This window comes from Manis javanica, chromosome 11, assembly GCF_040802235.1.
Source record: "Manis javanica isolate MJ-LG chromosome 11, MJ_LKY, whole genome shotgun sequence".
NCBI lineage: Eukaryota > Metazoa > Chordata > Mammalia > Pholidota > Manidae > Manis > Manis javanica.
In genome coordinates, this window is record NC_133166.1 from 104,089,263 (window position 1) to 104,110,781 (window position 21,519).

Consider the following 21,519-nt stretch of genomic DNA (forward strand, 5'->3'; position numbering starts at 1 on the left):
TGCATCCCTCTCCCTCACTAATGAGCTCTCACCAAGGGGGGCTTTGGATAAGGATCGGCTCATTCAGAACTCTTTATGAAGCGCTTAGTATGTACCCAGGTGTTGTTCTAGGCACTGGAGATACAACAGTGAGTAAAACAGACCACATGTCCTTTCCCAGTGTGTAGGAGAGGGTGGGGGTTGGTCAGTAAACAGGACAAATAAGTGGAATATATAAATACTATGTCAGATTGTGTTGTGATAAGTGCTAAGGAAGGAAATGAAGCAGGGGAGGGGATGAGATTTGAGGTAAGGTGGCTGGAATGTGAGAGCACAGTCCCTGCCCCCAGGGAGGTCACCATCTGATGGGCAGCTCTCATTTGAGTACAGGGATCGGGTGAGCCTGTAGAATGCAGAGGCCCAGGGCCCACTTCGGAGAGTCTGATGTCAGGCCGAGGGATGTGACACCAGCCACCCACTCTGAGGAGCACTGCTTCCTCGGGAAACCCAGTCCGAGAGGGATGGCACCGATGTCCCGCTAGGAGGGCCCTGTGGGAACCCCAAGAAAACTGGACAAAGGGCAGCTCCAGCAGTGTCGCCAACCTTCCGGCTGTGGGGTGTCTTCACATGCCACTCCCTCCTCCTGGGGCCCAGGCCCAGCGCCCAGCCTCCCCAGAGAAAAGGACAAGCTTGGAGTTCCCACCAAACCCTCTACCAGACACAGCTGGGTTGGGCTGGAAGAAGGGGAAAATCCAGTCTGAGGACAAAAGCCTGTGTGGGGTTCTGCCTCCTGAGTCAGTTCTGACTGCCCACGGCAGTAAGCGGAGGCCCACGCCCAGCCCACAGTGTTTTACAGCAACCTACACCCTCCTCTTTGCAGTAGCAGGGCACAAAGCTCTTGTAACAGAGGGGAAATGGACTCTCACAGAACTTCCTGGAATGATCTGTTTATTCCAGCAAGTGTGTATTGAGCACTTCCTTTGTGTCAGACACTGTTCTAGATGCTGAGGCTGCCACAGTGACCAGAACCTGCAGTCTTAGCCTGCATTCCACTGGGACAGACAGACGGTGCCTTTTAATGATCAAGACTAGTAAAGAGGGGAGGGGATAGAAAGTGTCAACAGTGTGCATGTTATTGAAAGTTTAGATGGAACGGCCAGCGGGGGCCTCATGGAGAGGGTGGCTTTGAGTGAAGACTTTAGTAAGCAAAGGAGGCATGGGGGTTTCTCGGGGAATAGAATTCCAGGCCAACAACATGGCAGGTACAAAGGCACTGGGGCAGGGCAGTGTGTGGGCAGGTTTTAGTTCCAGCATGTCGGCCAGTATGGATGGAGCCAGAAGGGCAGGTGGGAAAATGAGGAGATGGATTCAGGCAGCACCAGTTGATCCTAAAGGGCTTTGTAGGTCATAATGAGGACATGGGTGTTTACTGTCAGTGAGGCGGGGAAGCCAAAGGAGAAATTTGGCAGAGGAGTGACCTAATTGGACTTGTGTTGAAAATAGATGAAGTGGGACAAGGGTGGAGGCAAGGAGGCCAGGAAGGAGGCCACTGAAATACATCTGTGGGAAAAGATGGTGGTTTGGATTGGACTGCTAGCAGTGGGAGGTGAGAATGTTGGATATTTCAAGAAAAGAGGCAACCGTGTTTGCTGATAGACACGTGGATTTTGAGAAAAGTGTTTCAGGTGCATATGCCAAAGACTACATGAAATCCTTTATATACATTATCATTAAAATTTCACTGTAATCATGTAAGTGCAGCTGTATTGTATGTGTCACTTTACAGATTCAGAAACTGCCACTTGGGCTTAGTAATGAAAATCTCATGGCTAGCAAGCGGTAGAGGTGTATTCAAATCCAATCTTCCTGAAAAGCGGCCCCTTGGCTCTTAGCAGCTGCACTGGAAACATCTCATCTGCTCATTCACTGACTCGCCAGTGCGCATCTCCCCGGCGTCACCAACTTGCCGGTGCACATTTCCACTGCATCGGGCGCTAGACTGGATGTTGGGATGCAAAGATGAGGAAGAGATAGTTCTTGATCTTGGAGAAGGGATGGTTTGGTGGAAGAGACAGATATGAATAGAAATAACAGCTGTGAGTCTGTACGAACAGCATTTGATACAGACCCTAAGACCTCAGAAGAATGAAAGGGTAATTTCCTGGAGGGGAAAAGCTCCCCGGGGAGATGAAGTGTGGGCTGGACAGAAGACTGAGGGGGGCTGTGCTGGAAGAACAGTGGACAGAAAGCCTTCCTGGTCAAGAGAACTGTGTGTGCCAAAGCGGGCGGGTGTAAAGGGGCTGGTGCGCTCCGAGGATTGCATGCACGGTGCTTCGGTTCTGGAGAGTGTGGGGAGGCTGGGGAGGGAAGAGAGGAGCTGCAGCCGTCAGCAGGGCAGTAGGCAGGCCCAGAGGAGCTTACCCTGAGGGCAAGGGGAGGTGACTGCCCGTCTCCCAGGGGGGAGAGGCAATCAGGTCCTTCTCCAAAGGTCTCTCTTTATGCGGCGGGTGGATGCCAGGTAGAAGAGGCTATGGTTTTCCCTGTTGCCCCACGATGCTACCTGGGAAATCTTTAAGACCATGAGAACAGACACACGCTCCCAGGAAACAAACAGTACCTTCCCAGGCAGGTGTGTCTCTCCATGTGTCTATAAATATACTCATACACAGCACTTGGCTGGGGTCCACACTGGCCGTGACAGCTTCTTGCCACACTCCCTGAGCTGCCTCTCCACTCTCCACTCCCGTGGCATGACCCAGTGCCAGAAAGCACCACATTTTGTCACCAGGCAGCTTGGTCCGGATCTGACCGCTGTCTTACCATTATGCCCTTAGGACATCAAAGCAAATGCCTCAACTGCAGCACAAACGATGTGAGTTTGGCCAAAGGAGAAGATAAGGAGACTCTTAATCCCAAACTGAGCACTCATGGACTCCCTAGTGGGATGAGAACTGTGGTGGGGTGGGTGTTTGAAAACCTAACCCCCACCCAGTGGTTCAAGGAACATTCTGGGCAAAGATAGCAAATGGTAGAGAGACAGAGACAGAGAAAGTCAAAATACACATATGTGTATGTATGTGTGTGTATATGATATACATGTATATCAACATATATGTATATGGACACCTTATATCTCTATCTCTATATATGTGGAGAGAGAGACACACAGGAAACAGGGGCAGAAAGAAGAGACCGAGAGATGGGGTGACCTGTCTCATTGGGGTTTTCACCATGACACACTCTTCAAGGCCCCTGCTAGGCACACAGAATGAATGTTGGTGTGCAGCAGAGTCCCACCAAGTTCCGCTTGCACATCCCCAGCTCAGACAGTTGTACCAGCTTCCCCTGTTCTAGTCAGACCCGGAGGTAAACAGAGCAATGGGACAAGGAAACAGGGAAAACCCGGGCTCCACGGGGATTGGCAGAGGGAAAGTCCCTCCCTCGAGGCTGACTGGCCCCTTTCCCAGGCGCAGGCCCCGGCGTTCTGGCAGGTTTGAGGCTGAGTCTGTCCCAGCAGTCAGGGCCTGGCTGGAGGAGGGTGCTGGGCCTCCCTTCCCTCCGGATCACCTGGACTTGGCATGTCAGGCAGGCCGGCTGAGCTACAGTCAGACGAGCTGTGCTCCTTAGCCACCCAGCTCACCCAGGATGGGCAGGGACCCTGCCCACTGGGGAGAGAGATGAGTCTTAACTCTTTACGTGACTTTACAGTGAGGGATGTGGGCCCTTCCCTCTTGGGCCCCTGTCTCCTCATCTGTAAAATGGGAATCAAAACATCTGTGTGATCTCACTTATATGTGGAATCTAACAAACAAACAAACAAAAAACCCAAGCTTATAGAGCAGACTGGTGGTTGCCTGAGGTGTGGGCGAAATGGTGAATGGGTCAAAGATGCCAACTTGCAGTTATAAAATACGTAAGTCCTGGGGAGGTGATGTACAGCGAGGCAGCTATAGTTAGTAATACGGTATTGCATATTTGAAAGTTAAGAGAATAGATCTTAAGGGTCCTCACTGCAAGAAAAAGATTTGTAACCATGTATGGCGGCCCATGTTAACTAGACTCATTGTGGTGATCATTTTGCATCGACTTTGAATTGAAAGACAGTTGTCTTCATGTTGAGGCTGACGTCAGGCAAATCTTTATGTTACCCAAATGCTCAAGGGCAGGGTCTACACACGGAGAAGACGCCTGTCCCCCCAGCCAGAGCACTGTGCCTTACCAACGAGGAAGGCGCTAAAACTCACCATTAGGAAATGGAGACTGTTGAATACAATCTCGAATTTGGTAGAATGGTAGTGTTCATGAAATAAATCATTATGCATTCAGTACTTTTCAGAAAAACCTTATGACTCTTGCAGTTTAGGGGCTATCAATAAAGATTTCTGAAATGCCCAAAAAACAAAAGAAGAAACCATCGGCTGCTCACCCCCAGGGCTGCTGTGAGGCAGGATCAAGGTGGCAGCTCTGTAAACTGTTGTACAGCCCAACACAAGGGGCCGTGAGTGGCCTCCGCTCTGGGCTGGTCCATGCTTCCATCGCCCACAGACCACAGCAGGGTTTGGTGCTTTCTTAGGTGGAGGGCCCGAACTGGGTGTCCCCAAGACCTGTGTGGGACAGCCTGTCTCCCTGAGGACTGTGTGTACAGATAATGTGCAGTGAGGCTGGGAGGGCTCCATCCAGGGTGAAAAAAGGCTCTTCAAAAAGGCCTCAGCCCTCAGGCTGACCACAGCCTCTTCCCTACCCACCTGCCCTCACATTTCCAGACTCCTAGGGGCCCTCAGGTCTCCAGGTGAGAGACCCTCTTGGGACAGTTGGGGAGCAGACCACTGAGCAGGGTGTCCTCCTCCCTCGCCCCTTCTCCCAGCTCCCCCATCAAGGTGCCCAGAGTGGACCTCTGGGGGACCAGCAGGATGCAGACGCTGATCCGAGAGAGGCGACAGCAGGAGGGACACCAGCAGACCGGGTTCCAGTTCCCCCAGAGGGCCTCCCCCATCGCCCTGTGTGTGAAGTGGATCTTTCCTGCCCCTCAGCTCTAACAGCAATCCATGGATAAGGTCTTGACATCACTCCACTGTTTTATACCATAATTAACTTAGACAAGATCTCTGAACTTGAAGCTTATAAAATCTGTACCACTATTGTGATAACAAAACAGTTACCATCTGTTCAATCCCTCTGACACCACGCTGGGCAAGATGTTGGGCACCTTACACTGTTCAGGTCTAATCCTCCTAACAGCTCTATGGTTGGGTACGTCCCCCATCAGGTGAGGAAACTGGGGTCCCACCAGGGGACATCACACAGCTAAGGCCATCCACATAGCACCATCAAGGTCTTGCACCTGGAAGTCTGTGTTCTTGGACAATGACCCCTTAAAGGAGCACATACGGTTGAGGGAAGTGAAGTACAGTGTCTTCAAATCCCCTTGAAGAGCAGAGAATGTCTCCATCTGACTTTGTGGTGAGCATCCTTGGGAGAAGAATGTCACTAGAGAAAGCAGTGGGCCAGTGGAACTATTCAGGCACCGGCCTGCTGGAGAGGTGCCTTGTACGAGAGGGCTCGGGGGCGTGGCGAGGATTTGCGGGTGCGTCCAGCACTGACTGGGGCAAGGAGCAGCTGCTTCTGGATTGCGACCACTGTGCGTGTGCCTTCTGTAGGGACAGGGGAGTCACGCAGCCCTGCCCGGCTGACTCGCAGGAGCTGCCATCTGCCCATGGTGCTGCGTCGTCTGTGCATCACCTTTTCGCTCCCCCCAGCAATTCCTCTGCATCGAGCCGATGAAGCAGCTGAGGCTTAAATAACCTGCCCGGGCACAGCATCAGGGACCCGTAGGGCTAAGGTTCCGACCCGGAGCCCCCTTCCCGGACGCCTCCGGCCACATCACGCACCTCTTTCACCCAGTCTTGTCGACAGGTGGAGAAGTCCACCATGGACCAGCTCCCAGTGCTCGGGTTCTGCATGGGCACCACCAGCAGTGACCAGGCAGCCCCAGCAAATTCTAGCACCAGCCGTAATGACAAGCTCACGTTCCCCGTGTATGAATATACTGGGATTCTGTTTGCCTGCCCACTTGTGTTTGCTTGGTGTGACCAGGCCTTCAGATGTCACTTCATAGTGACAAGAAAAATAAAACAAAAACGAGCTCTAAATCTGTCAAGCTAAGACAGGCCCTGTTTTCACCAAGATTCTGCCTCGGGGCATTGGGGTGCTGACAGGTGCAGAGGCTACCTAAAAAACCAGGTACGGCTTGGGATGTGGAATCAGAGATTCTTGCTGTGTGTCCTGGGGTGAGTTACTTAACTTCTCTGAGCTTCATTTTCTGAGCTACTTTACAAAATAAAAGCATGTGAAAAAACTCTGTCAACTGAAGTGGTCTGCCCTGAGGTACCCCTGCCGTTGGGCCCATCTGGGCCCAAGTCCCCCCACCTAGGAACTGCCGTGGGGCCTCGGTCCTGTCTTCTGCCTCGGCGATTTCTCTGCCTCCTTCAGACCCAGCGTGAGTGCTGCTTCCTCCCGGGCCTGGGAGGCAGGCCTGAGCAGCCGGCCCTCCCCGGCACCCGTCCCCAGTCAGGAGGCTTCCCCAGGGCTTGTCATGCTGCGGCGACTGGCCATCACCCATGCTGCCCTGTAAACCCCTTCTCTGTGTCCCCAACTTGGGAACGGTGGCCCATGGTGGCCCTTCAGTCAGTGTTTAAAAGGAGGGACTCTGAGTAGTCAGGAAGCAAGAGGGCGCTGGCGGGGCAGTGGGAGGGGCCTTAGCCCTTTATCTCCTCCACAGTCTGAGGTCATGCTCTTCCCCATATGGCTGCAGGCCCCTCTTGAACGTCACGATTTATCCTTGGTGGAATATCATCCTGCAAGCTTATCTCTGCTGGGTTTCCTGGGGGTGACAGCATCTCCCCCTCAGGCCAGGCGCCCCAGGGCCGAGGCCAGGCTTCCCCACCTGTCTGCATCAGCCCGCCCCCTGGGCCGGGTCCTTTGCTGGTCCTCCTGGCTCGGCAGGTGACAGCCCAGGCTAGCTGGCTGGACCTGAGCAAGTCCTTGCCTCTGGGTGAGACAGTGATGTCACTGAGCTTTTTGGGTTTTGCTTTGTTTTGTTTGCCTTCTTGTCCAAGAACCTGAGACTGTTTTGCAACCCCTGGGTCCCTGTCCTCTAGCCAGAGAAGCAAGCCAGACTTCCTTGACCTGGGCCCAACAGCACTGGATTGCAGGGGCCTGGGGAAGGGGTGGGGGCTGGTCACTAGGGCAGGGCTGTCTCCAGAGACTATCGGAGGCCACCTCTCCATCACAGGGCCTCCAGAGCAGCTCCCTTCTGGGCCAACGCAGGGGCAAGAGGCTCCAGAAACTTCTGCAGTACCAACAGTAACCTCTCCAAGCATAGGAGACGTCCTCTCTGGCCCTTCCTGGACCCCAGGGGTGACAGGAGAAGCTGCCCAGGGGCACCCACAGGCCTTCCCCCTGCACTTGGACAGCCACACACACTCCTCTGCCCTCAAGTACTTCCATCCACACACACCCCAAGGAAGTCAGACGGTGAGAAATGGTGACTGGCTTTAAATAAACACTACCAGCTATTTTAGACCTCTGGGGACTGGGTTCCTTTTCTGGGCTGCCTTATGCCTCATACCTTGCCGGGAGCAACACCTGCAGAGACCGACTTCCAACTCCCTGCCCAGCTTCCAGTCGGGCGGCTCTAGGACCAGATCAGAGGCGTGACTCCCCCTGCTGGTGGCAGCAGATATGCCAGAAGATGCAGGGGGACAAGCACAGTTTGATTCCCTCTCTCTCCAAGGAACCAGAGAGGTTGACCACCGTTCCTTCTCCAGAGCCAGGATTCACCTCCCTGCAGTGTGGAAGGAAAGGTGAGGCTGGGAGAGTTCACAGGATCCCACAGGAAGTTGGGGCCTCCCCCACCGCAGAGCCAGTGAGGAGGCAGACGTGCCACTAGGACCACAGGACCCACAGGGGGACATCACCATACGGTGCGTCTCCATCTGCTGAGGCCGCCTCCTCACCACCTTCTCCCTGGCGGGACGGTGGCTGACGCCGGATCACTTACACCATAGGGCTACATGTCACCCATGTGAACACCAGCCCCTCTGGTGTGTGCAGAGCCCTCGGGTCGCCGTGTGACATGGGAAGCTCCTCTGGAGGAGGGTAAGGGGCCATTTCTATATTCTGGGGCCACTTGGTGAGCAAAGAGATCACTGATGCTCAACAGATACAGTCAGAGAGACGCAATGGGGCAGGGGGTAAGTGCCTAGCAAGCAGGGGGCCTGGGGTTGGAACTGGAGCTCCAGAAGTGGGGCCTGCAATGATCCCACCATTGTGGAGCCCCCAGTTACGGGGAAGTCGGGCCAGTTGGAACTACCAAGAACTCACATCCCTGCCTCACGCAGAGAGCACCGCTGAATTTCCAGACGGAGGGTAAGTGGCCTCAAGGGTGAAAGCTGGGGGACTTCTTGAGCTGGTGTCAGGCTGGTATCTCTGGCAGGGAACCCAGGCCTCCACCTCTGCTGCCTTACCAGGAGTCTCCTGTACCGTCCTCTCCTCTGTGCTCAGCATCTCCAGGGTTATAATGGCACTTGCCTGTCCCCTTTCTCCTAGAAAACATACAGGTTGGGACAGGGTCCATGTCCTACTTCTCTGGGGCCCAGGCCACCTTGGTCTCAGTTCTTCTGGACACCACTGGCTGAAATAAATCCTACTGACTGGCTGCAGTTCACAAAGGAGCTTTTGCTGTTCAGTTGTTGGCTAGGGGCCAGGGGCCTCTCCCCACTCCTATCCGGCCCTGGCTCTCTGCTCTTGAGGCCAGGGAAACATAAAGGGTGTGCTGGTAAGTCCCATGCTGGGTCCTGCTACCCGTCACAGCACCTTTCCAGCCTCTAGGTGTCCTGCTAGGTTGATTTGGTGGTAACTACTGGAGTCAGTGGTCCACATTCTCTGAGGCTTGATCTCCTCCCTGGGGAGAGGGCTTCCTTCATGGTACCCTCTCCTTGCGGATTCCCCTGTGTGGCCAAGACCCCTTAGCAACAGGTTCCATCACTAGGCAGTAGGTAACCCCTACTCACTGCAACATGGTAATTACAGGACAAGGATTTGGAGTTGGATGGACCAGGATCTGAATCCCTGTTCAACCAGTTACTGTCTGTGTTACCTTGGGCAATCCACATAACCTCTCTGAATCTCAGTTTCCAAATCTGTCAGTCAGGGTAATAGTTCATGGATTGTGCGTGATGGAAGAGAATGATGTGACTCCACAGACACAAACACTGGGGCGACGACAAGTGAAGTTTCAAGGAGAAGCATGCTATAGCCTGCTAGACAGTTACTTTTACTACTAAAACTTAGTAAATGTATTTTGAAATAAACTAGTAGAATGCAAACTTTGAATGAATTTTAAAGAAGAAAGACTCAAACGTTTTTACTCATGATCACTTGTTTTGGGTCATGCTCTGAGCTTGGGGCCCAGGGTTTATCTGGGAGAGGGCAGTTCTCTCTGCTTTTGGGAGGCTCCTGATAGAAGAGCCTGAGACTGCTGTGCGCGGGGGCCAGTTCCTGCTCGGTGCATGGCATGCCCTCTTCAGCGGACCTGTCTCCACTTTTCCACGGGCTTTTGCACATCTGAGATCTCTCTTTGACTAAGTCCCAGCTCTCCTAGGCTTTAGCCATGGGCCCCAGGACAAGAATTAGGTCGGGGCTCCACCGCGGGGCTGGAGCAGATGTGCTCTTATACAGACTTATTAGTAACGTCAGCAAGGTGGATAGGGAGAGTCTCTCTTTACAGATTCCACGGAGGTGGGCGTGGGGCTAAGGCAAGTCGCTGTGGTTTACTGTAGTGTTCCGAGGGCCGGCCCAGAGGCCCGGGGAGGTTTCAGGCTGACCCTGGGGGTTTGGTTGGAGACAGCACTCAGACACTGGGTCCAGGAGCTCTGGCCACATTTGAGAGGATGAAAGCTGCCGCTATGCCTGGAGCAGGAAGGGTGCATAGTGTGTTCTAGGCGCTGGACAAGATGATTTGCATATGAGGTTTCAGTTAATACAACAATTTGTATATGGAAATAACATTATCTCCATGCTCAGAGAGGTCACGAGACTTGCCCAGGGGCACACACCTACTGTGGTGGAAGCTACTAGTGGTTCCTCAATAACTTTCTACTACTTTATCAGAGTTTTAGCTCTAAACACGGCTCCCTAGAAAGAAGACTGCATTTCCCAGCCTCCTGTGTGGTTAGGTGAGGTCACGTGACCGAGTTCTGGCCAATAAGAAGTAAACGGAGTAACGTGTCAGTTTCTGGGACCTTGCTTAACACAGCTGGTGTGTAAGCGCTCTGCCCCTTTGCTCCTGCCCCTATTTCGCCGTTCGGTAGGCGTATGCCACCTTGAACCACAAGGAGGAGGGTTGCCCACTAGAAGAGCAGAGCGGTGAGCTGAGGGGAGGTCCAGACATCGGACCAGCTCCAGTCTCCTGCCTCTGGGCTTTTATGTGAGAGGAAAATAAACTACGCTGTTAAAGCCGCAGTCATTGTGGGTCTTCTGTTACCCTCTTTTGTACCCCATCCTGACTAAGGTGTCTAGTCAGTGGTGCAGTGGACCATTTGCACCTGAGACGGTGAGATCTTAAGCCATGCTTTCCCACCACAATTTCATGTTTGTATGCACGACTGCTGTCCTCCCATCAGCTCAGGTATGCATCATTACTCGGAACTAGGATGGGGCAGGAGTTAGAGGGGGGAGCTTGTCTCAGGAACTCTTCACACCCATTCATCCTAAGGACAGCTTAGGGACCTTTAATGAGTCCTGAGGCACTGGCGGGGGGCCAAAGCCCAGGACTGCGAGAGGGTGGTGGAAATGACACCTCCCCTAAGGTAATGGAAAACTCCAGCCTTCTGACACAGGACTTGGTACACAGCCACCTCTTGTGGCTCCCAGGCAGCCTGGGGACCCTGAATCTCCTCTGACAGACTACGGTTGTTGCTGACTCAGTGTAAGCCTATTTGGTGAGTTGGAATAAAAAACCTTCACACAAAGTAGTTGTCACACAAAGTACATTTTATCTGCAGCAAATAAGGAGACCACTGGGAATCACTTTGAAAAAGCCATGGCGCCATGAGCATAGGAAGCAAGTCTCTTATCGGCACAAGGAAGTGAATATTAAGAAGGGAGGTCACATCACACGTAGAAGTAGGTATGAGTTCGTCAGGCACAGTTTGCAAACCTGTTTCTATGCACATCCCTGTGCCTATGTTTGTGTTGCAGCTGCCCTGGGCAGGGATTCTATGATGCAAATGAGGCTAAGGTAACTCAGACATTCTTAGTTCATCTGCACAGACATCGCTCCTGTGGTGTGGACCAAACTGGTTCCAAACAGGTAGAGATTGCATCTCTTCCTAGAACATAACTGGAAAACAACTCTGAAAGATATCACGTACTTTGGAACCCTTCGGGTCTGGAAAAAAAAAAGACCTTCAAGCTGACAGGTCTGCTGGGACACCACTAAGGAAACTTTGCTAAGAAACCTGCTGAAACAGTAAGTGATGCCCAGGAACACGCTCTTTCCAGGTGTGGGGGGGAATTTTGCAGGAGCTTTGTGAGCGCAGCAAAATGGCCAGGTCCCCTCTGAATGAGGATGTATATTTTCTCTCATCTCATCTCAGAAGGGGTGGTTGCCAGCTTCAGGGCTGTGAAGGACTTAGTGTGAGCTAAAAGGGCTGTAACTACTACTGGTAAGCCATCAGAGCCTGCACGTCCCTGAGGAGAGTCTTAACTAGGACCCACCACAGCTGCCTCTGTATCTGGGAAGATGTTATTCATCAACAGGGATGACATATTTAACCGGCTGGGTGATTTTGAGGAAGTCTCCTACCCTGTCACTCTCCTGGTGGATATAATGAGAATTGTAATGACTACCTCTTAAGGTTATTCCAACATTGAATAAGATACTGAATATGAAAACACTCCTTTTTCATACAAAAATCTGTAAAGTATCTACACATATGAAGGACTATGATTCTGCATTTGTACAGTAGAAATAAAAATACTGTTGTTGACACTTTGTGCCCAGTCAGATCCCCTTTCCTGGGCACTCACCCCACAGCTGGTGAGGACTGTGCTAACAGCTCATACTCCAGAGAATTCCCGCAGCTATATGGAAGGTGCCTTGCTTGTGACCTGGCAGCCAATGATTGCCTTTCATAGGGGTAGGAAAGGTCAGCCCCCCTTACCTCAGGATGGGATTAACTCCGGTGCAATCCATGCTCCAGAGCTCCCCACCAGACCAGGCTGGTGCCGGGTCCCAGCCAAGACCACAGGTTCCTGCTCTCTCTTGCTGCCACCTCCTCCCTCTGCTGAGGACTCTTCTTCTGCAGCACGTGCTGAAATCTGCTTTTGGGGAAGCCTGACTAAAGTGTCTACCTCCTAAAGCTGCTGTGAGGATAAAGTGATATAACATAGGCAAAGAAATGAGTCCCATGCCCGGCATACAGCAAGTTTTCAATAAATGTTAGAGATTGTTATCCAGGAAACCTGAACATCAGAAACCTCTTCGCGTGATAGTGTGGAAATCTGGTGGCTTCGTCAGCCGACTGAATTTTGCCTGTCAAGGGAATGGGATGAGCAGAGAGGGCAGTCGAGGGTTTTGGCTGTCATGTTTTCTCTGCTTTGGGCAGCTAGTGAGAAGGTCTTCACGTTGCTGATGAAAAAAATAGCCACTAAATATGTCTGCCAACAGAGGGTGCCATTTCCATACAAATTAATGCTTTCCTCTGCTAATCTGAACCAGGTTTCATTCACCCAGGCCCCCGGGGTTGGTAGGGAAGATCAGTTACATGGCAGAGCGGATTTAAGAAAGTGTCTTGAGACCAGCACAGCTAACAGGAGAGGGCAGAACGTGGAGAAACACAGAGTCAAGCTGGTGGAAAGTTCCCCAGGTGGTGAGGCTTGAGCTGGGCATGCAGGAACCTATGCAGGGAAGAGGAGAGTACTCCCAGGGGAAACCACCACCCTAGGCTAGGTGACCAAGGCCTGGGCAGGGAATGGAATGGCAGTGAGGGTGGCTAAGGGAGAGTATGAGCGACACTGAAGAGGGAAGCAGGACTGAGATTCCAGCAAGGGGTTTTAGGAGAGCGATGGACCCAGTGACTCAGGGGCAGGAGTCAAGAGGGACATAGTCTGTGTGGATCACTGATGGTACTTTTTGCTACTGTCTGGCTGCCCTGTCATGGCTTCATCTGCAATGGCCTTGCCCTACGCAGCCCTTCCCTGCAAGCAGTAATTCTGCAGGACTCCTGCTCCGGCCAGAGTCCAGAGACAGTGCCATGTTCAGAATGTTGATAGCATTAACATGCCATGGTTTTTCCATTCTGAGTAGAGAAGGCAAGAAACATCCCCGCAGCTTTCTCTTGCCTCTGATCTAGGAGCAAGAAATCACAGTAATTTGAACAGGGAAGGTTTGATATAAGAATTATTAACTTTTCAGGGAATTAACTATACAGTGATAATTAAAGGGAATGTTAAAGAGTCTTCTGGGGCCGTGGAAAGGGCGGAAGGTGTGCGCTTGGAAGGGAGGGGGGCATCCCAAGGCTGGGCTTCAGCCCTGGCTGGAGAGGGGGTGGCTGCAGCCTACTGGACGGTCGAGTCCTCCGGGCTGTCTCAGGACAGACCCCTTCCACAGAGTCGATAGGGTCCTGACCTGCAGGCTGGGGCTGCCGGCTGGAAGCCCACATAATTCCCCAGGAAGTCGCTTTTGGGGGCTGCTGCTGAACTTACGGCACAGCCATCTCGGGAAGCCGTCCCGGGAGGAAAGCGGTGCATGCCGGCGGGTCCAGGAAACCTGTTGAGTCACCCCCGTTTTCATCAGGAACCCACCCTTGAAAGCTCGGCTACTCTTGGAAAACTGGGTGGGACACCGACAGAACGAGGCATATAGACGCCACCGGGGTCCTGCCTGAAGTCGCAGGGAGTTAGCGCCCCTGGGGTTCAGAACCCCAGGAACAGGCAGGAAGCACAGTGGTTCCCTCTTCCCCGGCCCTCTGGCGCCCTCTACCGACCAAGCTTAACAGCAGCCGACCTGTAAGGAAGAGCCGGTCCAGGCCGGTGGTGAGCGCTCTTCCAGAAAACCTCTTTGAAAAATACTACTTTGGGAAATATTCCTGCCAGCTGAGAAACGATTCAAAATGAAAAATTCGAAAAATTAAGTGCAAAAGCAAAGGCAAGAAACAAATCAATAGAACTAAATAAAACACATAACTGAACAACTGTGATTCATGTGAAGCTCAAGAAATATGATTTAAAAATTCTTAAAATTATATGTAAGAAATATTTCATAGTTATGGAATTATTTTTAAATGTCATAATTTACTTTGCGAAAAACCAGAAAGCAACAAAGTTAAAATTTTCATCTAGCATAGTAAATGTCAATAGCTACGTTTTATTCTTGATAGTAATAAATTCAAATTAAGGGATTTTAAAAATAAGAAGCAGCCCCCACTAATAGTATAAAAGTTGAATAGGAAATTTCCAAGTAACCAGAGAAAGAGCAAGCAAAAATGTAGCAAAAACACAAGAATGTAATTAGGGGGAGCAAAGAATATATACAAAGTATAAAGACTTAGAGTAACTCAATCATACCAGTAATCATAGTAAATGGGAATGTTTTTATAAGACATGCTTAAAACAAAATGGTTCTGAATGGTAAAAATATAAGGGGATAGGCAGAGATATATGAAGTAAATGAAAACACACACACACAACCCCAAAGGAGGTGGAATTAAAGGCCAGTTCGCTGCTTTCTATGACTGGGAAACAGAAGGCATGAACATATCCATCATGTGTGTATAACAGTCATAAACTTGAAGATCTTAAATAATGTTACATCACCATCTATAATGTGAAACATTAAAAATTCAGAAATTGCTAAAATTGTTAATGGTATAGGAGAAGAGAAACTTTAAAATACTGTTTTTGGCTTTTGAAAATGAAGTTAGGAATAAATTAAGACACAGAGATGGCAGTTTCTGGTGGTGACAAATTAGGTAATTTGGACCAACCTTTCTGCTGAGAACACCTAGGAGGGCTGAGCAAAAGAACAGAACACCTGCTTGAAAGCACAGGAACACTATCAGTGTACCAAATTGTGGGCTAAGATCTGGTAGAAAACTGATGTCCTGAGAGGTGAGTCCTGCACTGGGGCCCATTTTGCCCTAGATATGTTTGCCAACTAAAAAAATGCAGCTGGGAGGAAAAGTCTTACTTCTGGCAGTTTCATGGGGCTGGGGACAGACGTTAGAGTCTAGAATCCAGCAAGGGTTGGGGGACCTGGTAACACTCCCTGCTCCCCCTCACACACACGCCTTGAGTTGGAATCCAGAAGGGCTGCACCACAGGGGTAAGTCATCTAGTTTGCACATGCCAGCCCAGCACCAAGTGATCTAGGTGACCCAGAAAACCTCAGTTTCTGAACTGGATTAGAGTTGCTGACGCTGCCAGTGTCTTTAGCTTTCTGGGCTTGGAAGCAAATAAGCTGAAGCAGGGAAGGAGAACTGAAGTGAACTGCTCATGGGCAGGCTGTCATGTCACTGGATACACTGCCTCAGCACTCCGAGGCTAGGGCTGGGTCGCTGGGGTAAGGAGAGAGCTCTGGAGACACAGAGAGCCAGGGGTTGGAGGGCAGAGCAGAGCAAACTCCATCGGGACCCAAAGCTAGTGGCCAGTCTTTACAACCAAGTGACGTATTCCCACAGTTCAAAAAGTCAGCAGCTGGACTGTAAAGCACACAGAATTTTCTGGAACTTCCCTGATACCTGCTGAAGGGAGGGCTCTGATTCTGCCCTCAAATCATTTGAAACCAGTGGTGAGCTGAATTAAACGAAGGCTACAACAAGCCCAGACCTAGCTCAATTCCATCTCGGATTGGTTTCATCCAACATGCTGAAAGACTGACAGAGGAAAGGGTGTGCCTTTTTCTAAGTATATGCTTTGCTTACTCAAGCTCTATTATTCTTTTGCACAATGTCTGGCATTTAATAAAAAAAAATTATGAGTCATGGCCATTTGTCCAGAGCAATTTACAGACTCAATGCGATCCCCATCAATATACCAACGGCTTTTTTTTGAATGAACTAGAGAAAATAATCCTAAAATTTATATGGAACTACAAAAGACCCCAAATAGCCAAGGCAATCTTGAGAAAATATAAAGCTGGGGGTATCATGCTCCCTGATTTCAAGCTATACTACAAAGCTATAGTGACTAAAAGAGTATGGTACTGCTGCACAAGAGTGGACACATAGATCAATGGAACAGAATAGAAAGCCCATAAATAAACCCTTTCAAAAATAGTCAACTAATATATGACAAGGGAAGCAAGAATATGCAATGGGGAAAAGAGAATCTCTTCAATAAACAGTACTGGGAAAACTGGACAGCTGCATGCAGGAGAATGAAATGGATCACTGTCTAACACCACACACAAAATAAACTCTAAATGGATTGAAGACCTAAGTATAAGACATGAAACCATAAAACTCAGAAGAAAACAGACAGGAATCTCTTGAATATCAGTATGAGTAACTTTTTTCCTGGATAAGTCTCCCCAGGCAAGGGAAACAAAAGCAACATTAAACAAGTGGAACTATATCAAACTAAAAAGCTTCTGTACAGCAAAGGAAACTATCAACAAAACAGAAGGCAGCCTTTTGTATGGGAGAATATATTTGCAAATGACCTATCCAATAAGGGACTAATATCCAAACTATGTAAAATACTTATACAAGGTAACACCAAAAAAAGAAATGACCCAATTGAAAAATAGTAAGAAAACTGAATAGACATTTTGCCAAAGAAGACATACATATGGCCAACAGACACATGAAAAGATGCTCCACATCACTAATCATCAGGGAAATGAAAATCAAATGAAAATGCAAATCAAAACCACAATGAGGTATCACCTTATGCCAGTCAGAATGCCCATTATCCAAAAAACAAGAGGCAACAGGTGTTGGAGAGGATGTGGAGAAAAGGGAGCCCTCCTTGTGGGAATGTAATTGTTGCAGCCACTGTGCAAAGCAGTGTGGCAGGTCCTCAAAAAACTAAAAATAGAAATACGATATGACCCAGTAACTCCACTTCTGGGAATTTACCTGAAGAAAACAAGACCCCTGATTCAAAAAGATGTATACACCCCTATGTTTATTGCAGCACTACTTACAGTAGTCAAGATATGGAAGCAATCAAAGTATCCATCAATAGATGAATGGGTAAAAAAGATGTGGTACATATACACAATGGAATATTATTCAGCCATAAAGAAGAAAGAGATCTTGTCATTTGCAACAATGTGGATGAACCTAGAGGGTATTATGCTAAATGAAATAAACCTAGCAGAGAAGGACAAGTATCATATGGTTTCACTTATATGTGGAAAGTAAAAACAAAACAAAACATAAATAGACTCATAGACACAGAGAAGAGACTGGTAGTTACCATGAGGGAGGGGTTGGGGTGGGTGGGTGAAATACCTGAAGGAGATAAAGAGGCACAAAATTTCAATCATAATATAAATTAGTCACGGGGATGAAAGTACAGCACAAAGAACACAATTAAAAAAATTATGAGCCATCCAAAGAAGAAAGAAAATGTGCCCCATCATCATGAGAGAAAATAGAAGCGGATCTAAAGAGGGCCCAGGCGTTGGAATTATGAGACAGGAACTTTAAAATAACTATTATAAATATGTTAAAGGAGCTAGTGGAAAGCATGAACAATATATATGAGCAAACAGGAAATTTCAGCAGAGATAAAAACTATTTTAAAAAGAGTCCAAGGAAAAAAATTCTAGTAATGATAAATATTATATCAGAGATGAAAAATTCATGTGATGGGTTTACCAGCAGACTGGAAACATCAGAAGAAAGAAGCATGTGGATTTGAAGACAATTCGGTGGAAGTTATCCAGTGGAACAGAGCAGAATTCTGAAATAGAACCACACACATACGGTCAAATGATATCCTACATAGGATATAAAAAAAATAAGTTAAATATGGCTTACTCACAATTAAAGACTGCTGTTCATCAAAAGGCTTAACTAAGAAAAGAAATAGACAAAACTACAGATTGGTAGAAAACAGTGGCAATACATATATCTGAAATTGGACTTCTATACAGAATATATTAAAAACTCCTGTAACTCAGTAATAAAATCGAACAACTCAATGAAAATATGAATGATAGACTTGAGCAGACACTTTACAAAGGCAGACATACAAATTAACAATAAATACACGAAAAAGTGCTCAACATCGTTTTCCCAGTTTGCTGGGAAAAACAAAACTACAATGAGCTCTCACTACATGCCCATTAGAATGTTTAAAGTTTTTCAAGCTAACAACAATGCGTGTTGGCAAATATTTGGCGTAACTGGAATTCATTCACTGCCCTTGGATGTGTAAGATGGTACAACTACTTTGGAAAGCTGTTTGGCAGTTTCTTACAAAATTAAGCATACTTCTACCCAATGACCCCATAATTCCACACCTACATATTTATTAAATGTTATGAACTGAATGTCTGTGTTTCCCCCATATTCATGTGTTGAAATCCTAACCATCATATGATGGTATTAGAAATAGAGCCTTTGGGAGAAAATTAGTTTATGAGGCCCTACCTTCATGAATGGGATTAGTGCCTTGATAAGAGAAGAGACAAGAGAGATGACCAGTCTCTGCGCCATGTCAGGACACAATGAGATGATGGTCAGACGTAAGCCAGGGAAAGGGGCTTCCCCAACAACCTAACAATGCTGGAATCCTCATCTTGGACGTCCAGACTCTAGAACTGTGAGAAATAAATGTTGATTGTTGTAGCCATCCAGGCTATGTACGGTATTCTGTTAGAGCAGCACAAACTGACCAAGACACTAAGGAAAATGAAAATATATGTCCACAAGGGACTTGCACATGAATGTTCATAGAACATGTAAACTCATAATAGCCCCCAAATGGAAACAACCCAATGTCAGTGAAAGGAAGAATACAAAATGAACTGCAGTATATTTATATGATGAAATAGTTCTCAGCAATGAAAAGAAACTAAGCTCCCAATACATACAATAACATGCAGGAGTCTCAACAGCATTATGACTGAAATAAGCCAAATCATTAGTTGGCAGGGAAAAACAAAACCCCACTGAGTAATCATACTAAAGAGTATATACTTTGTGATTCTATTTATAAGATATTCTAAAAAGACAAAAATAATCTATAGTGGTAGAATAAAATTGGTGTTTTTGCTGTGTGGGGTTGCAGGTTGACTGGGAAAGGCACAAGAGAACTTTCAGAAGTGATAAAGTTGTTGTGTATTTTGGAAATGTGGGTTGTATAGTTGTACACATTTGCTAAAACTCATTTAACTGTACATGTTAGGTGAATAATTATATAGGTAAGGTATACTTCAATAAAATGGAAGATAAATAGGTTTAAAAGATAAATAATAGGTATAAAATTTAACTTGTGGGACAGGCGGAGCCAAGATGGCAGCGTGAGTAGAGCAGCAGAAATCTCCTTCCAAAACCATATATATCTATGAAAATATAACAAAGACAACTCTTCCTAAAATAGAGACCAGAGGACACAGGACAACATCCAGACCACATCCACACCTGCGAGAACCCACCGCCTCGCAAAGGGGGTAACATACAAGCACCGGCCCGGCGGGCCCCAAGCGCCCCTCCCCCCAGCTCCCAGTGGGAGGAGAGGAGTCAGCAGGGAGGGAGAAGGAGCCCAGAACTGCTGAACACCCAGCCCCAGCCATCCAGACCAGAGCGCAGACACAGTGCATGCGCGGGGTCCTGGATACTAGGGAAACAGGGCGGCAGGACCGGTAAGCGGGTGCCTGAGGCCAACGCCAGAGAACAAAGAAACAGGAGCGGCCATTTTTTTTTCCTCTTTTTTTTTTTTTGGCAAGTGCTTTTTGGAAGTCTTAAAGGGACAGGGACCCCAATACTAGGGAAACAGGGCAGCAAGACCGGTGAGTGGGTGCCTGAGACCGGTGCCTGAGGACAAAGAAAATCATGCGTTTTTCTTTTTTTTTAATTATTTATTTAATTTTTGTTGTTGTTGTCGTTGTTGTTGCTGTTGTTGTTTTGGTTTGGAGAGTGCTTTTTGGAAGTCTTAAAGGGGCAGGGCAGGACACTTAGTCCAGAGGCAGGGAATCTGGGGATCTCTGGGCACTCTAACCCCCTGGGCAGCAGGGAGCACGGAGGCCCCTTACAGAGATAAATAGCCTCCCGGCCACTCCCCCTCCAATGGGGCTCCACCATTTTGGAGCAGCAGCCCGAGCCAGGCCACGCCCACAGCAACAGCGGAGATAAACTCCATCCCATCCGGGCAGGAAGCAGAAGCCCTGTCTGCGCACAGCTGCCCAGCACAAGCCACTAGAGTTCGCTATTCTCCCAGGAGAGGAAGGCCACAAACCAACAAGAAGGAAAGCTCTTCCAGCCATCACTCGTACCAGCTCTGCAAACTATCTCTATCACCATGAAAAGGCAAAACTACAGGCAGACAAAGATCACAGAGTCAACACCTGAGAAGGAGACAGACCTAACCAGTCTTCCTGAAAAAGAATTCAAAATAAAAATCATGAACATGCTGACGGAGATGCAGAGAAAAATACAAGAGCAATGAGATGAAGTCCGGAGGGAGATCACAGATGTCAGGAAGGAGATCACAGAAGTGAAACAAACCCTGGAAGGATTTATAAGCAGAATGGATAAGATGCAAGAGGCCATTGAAGGAATAGAAACCAGAGAACAAGAACGTATAGAAGCTGACATAGAGAGAGAGAAAAGGATCTCCAGGAATGAAACAATACTAAGAGAACTGTGTGACCAATCCAAAAGGAATAATATCCATATTATAGGGGTACCAGAAGAAGAAGAGAGAGGAAAAGGGAGAGAAAGTGTCTTTGAAGAAATAATTGCTGAAAACTTCCCCAAACTGGGGGAGGAAATAATCGAACAGACCACGGAAATACACAGAACCCCCAAAAGAAAGGATCGAAGGAGGACAACACCAAGACACAGAATAATTAAAATGGCAAGGATCAAGGACAAGGAAAGAGTTTTAAAGGCAGCTAGAGAGAAAAAGGTCACCTATAAAGGAAAACCCATCAGGCTAACATCAGACTTCTTGACAGAAACCCTATAGGCCAGAAGAGAATGGCATGATATATTTAATACAATGAAACAGAAGGGCCTTGAACCAAGGATACTGTATCCAGCATGACTATCATTTAAATATGATGGCAGGATTAAACATTTCCCAAACAAGCAAAAGCTGAGGGAATTTGCTTCCCACAAACCACCTCTACAGGGCATCCTACAGGGACTGCTCTAGATGGGAGCACTCCTAAAAAGAGCACAGAACAAAACACACAACATATGAAGAATGGAGGAGGAGGAATAAGAAGGGAGAGAAGAAAAGAATCTCCAGACAGTGTATATAACAGCTCAATAAGCGAGCTAAGTTAGGCAGTAAGACACA

General features: G+C 48.3%; 1 protein-coding gene and 1 long non-coding RNA gene across 4 annotated transcripts in view; one reads left to right on the forward strand and one right to left on the reverse strand.

Moving 5' to 3' along the window:
• Positions 1-1,726: 1,726 nt before the first annotated feature.
• LOC140844507 (uncharacterized) lies at positions 1,727-3,135 on the reverse strand. The gene is made up of 2 exons (XR_012122939.1): positions 2,401-3,135; positions 1,727-1,978 (listed from the first exon to the last, which is right to left on the reverse strand). It is a non-coding gene; the product is annotated as an uncharacterized lncRNA (long non-coding RNA).
• An 8,119-nt stretch (positions 3,136-11,254) lies between these two features.
• CHIT1 (chitinase 1) overlaps positions 11,255-21,519 on the forward strand; it is a 38,095-nt gene continuing 27,830 nt past the window's right edge. The window contains exon 1 of one of the 3 annotated variants that reach the window (XM_073217121.1): positions 11,255-11,509. The gene's annotated coding sequence lies outside the window, so the exon portion shown is untranslated. The remainder of the gene's footprint in view (positions 11,510-21,519) is intronic. The other 2 variants (XM_073217117.1, XM_073217119.1) reach the window with 2 other exon arrangements.